Genomic DNA, 3,578 nt, shown 5'->3' on the forward strand with positions numbered 1-3,578 from the left:
AAACAGAAAACTCGTGTAACAGGTTGATAACACAACAGGATGCCACTTTCCGTAAACGTAAGGTGTTGTTTCTTTCACGATTCTTATGTAACTGATAGAGTGGGTTTGTTTTGACCGGAGGACGAAAGAACAGGCTTTTTTATTTTTATTTTTTTATTTAATAAAAGTTATTTGATAACTTTTTTTTTTTTTTTGTCCATCAAATGGGTTGACTTTCGTGATGGTAAATATAGTTGCGTTTCATGTAAGTATATTTATTTGCACTGAATTAAAATGAAACTGAATTACATACATAATAAAGATATATGAAATACAATGATATTATGTATGTAATTCAGTTTCATTTTATCTTAATGCAAATAATTTGGAATGAAAAAAAACGTAATCTTCAAACATCTTTATTTTCATTCAAGTTTTTATTCAATATCTTTTTTTATGACTGACAGATATTATTTGCCTTCATGAACGTCACATTTTTCTTTTCTCGTGTTGTTTATTTTTTCCCCTAAATTATATTTCCGAATCTATTATTTTCTCCCATTTTACTTTTTTTCTATATATCTCTTCCATCTTTTTTCTATGGATTTATCATATATCTTCCCTTTTTCCTTTCATCATTACCTTCCTTTTCCCAATTTACAATATCTCCCCGAAATTTTGTATTCTTTTATTTATCTATTTTTTGTTTCTATAATTCTACCCCTAAATTTATCCATTCTTATCCCTTTCCTTCTACCTCCCTCTCTTTCTCATTTATCTTTTTATTTACAATTTTCTTTAGATTTATCCCCATTTATCTCATATTCCATCCTATCCTCTTCTCTCTTCACCTTAGAGTCTTTCCTTTCATTTACAATTCTTTAATTTATTTCCTTTACGTTATTTTTCTCTTACTAACATTTGTTTTATAATTCTTCCCCGCAAATTCATCATTTCATATTTCCTCTCCTCTTTCTATTCTATTCTCACTCCTACATTCTTTTCATTAATTTACATTTTTTTTACTTAAATTCATCCCTTTCTGTCTCTTTTTCCCCTACATTACTTTTACATTTTACATTAAGTTAATCCTCTTCTACTTCTGTCTTCCCTATATTTTGTATATTTCTTCCATTAGATTTATCCTTTTCTTCTTCTTTCTTCCCATTTTTTTTTTTTTTTGCAGTTCTTCCGCTATTTTTTTCCATCTGCTTATTTCTTCCATATATTTTTTTACAGTTCTTCCCCCCAATCTATCTATGGTTACCTCTTTCTTCCCTACATCTTCCACGGTTCTTTCCCTAAATTTACCCTTATCTACCGCTTTCTTCCCCATTCCTTTAGTTCTTCCCCCAAATTTATCTTTTTCTACCTCTTTCTTTTCTATTTCTTATAGTTCGTCTCCCCAAAGCGACCCAGTACTACCTCCTTCTTCCTTATATATATATATATATATATATATATATATATATATATATATATATATATATATATATATATATATATATATATATATATATACATATTTGTTTTTTTTCTGTTTTTTTCTTTTTCTTTTTCTTTCTTTCCTTTTTTTTTTTTTTTTTTTTTTTTTTTTACAGTTATTCCTCAGAATCTGCCCTCCTTTACCCCTTCCTCTTCCCCTTTCGCAACAGCCAGGAATTCCGCTTTCCTCAAGAGTCGACACACATAACCGTTTGGGTCGATGTTTCAACACGTTTAACCTGCGAGTGAAATCTTTCCTTCGCCATTTTTGCGTTTTATTTTTGTTGTTGTTGGTCTTGTGACTTTTTATTTGTTGAAATTAGTTGATTTACTCTGTTTATTTGTTTATTTTTTGTGTATTTTTTATTTCTTTGATTTTTGTTTTTTTGGTAGTTGGCATATTAGATTGATATATTATTGTGGTATCTGATGTTTATGATTTTTATTATTGTGTATGTTCTTTTGATTAAACTGACCTTAATCTTGTCATTTGTTTGTCAAGCTACAATCTGTTTTATGAGCCTCGTCATCAACATTATTACCATTTTTTTTTGTTAATTTTCTATCATGGTATAATTACCATAGTTATCATCAGTATTACTATCAGTATTACTGTAATTGCCATCATTATTACAATAAATGTTATTGTTATCTCAATTATCATTATCACCCCATATTTTGATATTCTACTCAAATAGTTATTATATTTCCGGACTCTTCCAAGTTTTGCCTTTTTTACCTAGAGTATTTTCCTATATTTAAATAGCTATTAGCGTCCTTTCCAACAGGTAACCTAATACACGACCAGCGATTAAATCAGGTGAAACTCTGAATATAGACAGTATGACGTCACGCCCTATTATGACGTCACACAGGTGGGTAGCGCGGGTTGACGCTGAAGGTGTCAACACAGCGCGAAATTCATACGAAAAAAAGATCAGTGACTCACTAGATAAAAGATATTCCAAGCTCTAAATAATCCTCAAATATCTATTATATAAAAGTATGTTTAGATTCGTAGATGAAATTGGTATGGAAAGAGGTAGACAGCAAAGCGCGGGAGAAGTACCTACTGTGGATCCGAAGTCAAGGTTAGTACCGCTATCTTGTATGTCAACTCGACCGGTCAGCAGTCAGGCTCACGCACTCAGAGGAGGAAGACGTGTTAACCTTTGGTCCTTCGAGAAGCTTCACAACTTCGAAGACTGCCCGGTACCGACAGAGAAGGATTTTATATCATAAAATTCAAAAGTGTTTCGACCCACAAGAAAATCCATTTTTTTGGACACAAGGTAGTAGTGTTATAAATACTTTTGCATTATTATTGTTGATTTCTATGTGTACCTGTGTTTTATCCTGTATTCATCTTACTGTTGATGATTTATTGTCACTAATATTTTATATAAAAAATGGCCAGTTAAAAAAATAAACCATAACCAAGAGAAATTATTCTGTAGATACAATTTTACTTCAAATCTATAAAATGAAAACAGACTTAAATCGGTTTTACGCTGACTTACCGAATCACTAAATCAATACCTAAATATATATACACATATTTTGATAAACAAAAGCGGTTAACCTGAGAAAAAAACTGACGTAAGCGAATTAACAATTTTCGAAAGATCAATGCCCGCCGAAGAAGGCAATGATTATACATTATTTAGATATGATAAACTGTGCGAAGCCTGTGTGTTTGGTTCGTCTTCTTTGCTGTTTTTCGCTTTCGTCATCTTTCCATCTTCTTTCTTAGAGTTAGCATTATTGCCAATACTTTCCGTATCATTATGGTTTCTTTATCCTCTTCATTTCCATCTTCATCATCATCATTATCACTTCATCATCATTATCACTTTCCGTATAATTATGATTTCTTCATCCTCTTCATTTCCATCTTTATCATCATTATCACTTCATCGTCATTATCACTGTCATCATCATTATTCTAGTTGTTGTTATTACTATGATTATCATTCATGCGGTCATCATCGTTCTGATGATGTTGATTATTACTATTACTATTTTTATTGTTATTATTATTATTCTATTCTATTATCATTATTGTTATTATTATTATTATTGTTATTACTATTATTGTTGTTATTACTATTATT

General features: G+C 30.3%; 1 protein-coding gene across 1 annotated transcript in view; it reads left to right on the forward strand.

Annotated features, from left to right (window-relative positions):
* The first annotated feature begins 2,583 nt into the window (after positions 1-2,583).
* The window catches only part of LOC113812352 (uncharacterized), a 66,864-nt gene continuing 65,869 nt past the window's right edge, over positions 2,584-3,578 (forward strand). Inside the window, exon 1 of the mRNA XM_070115694.1 lies at positions 2,584-2,756. The gene's annotated coding sequence lies outside the window, so the exon portion shown is untranslated. The remainder of the gene's footprint in view (positions 2,757-3,578) is intronic.

This window comes from Penaeus vannamei, chromosome 38 (genome assembly GCF_042767895.1).
Source record: "Penaeus vannamei isolate JL-2024 chromosome 38, ASM4276789v1, whole genome shotgun sequence".
NCBI classification, from domain to species: Eukaryota; Metazoa; Arthropoda; class Malacostraca; order Decapoda; family Penaeidae; genus Penaeus; species Penaeus vannamei.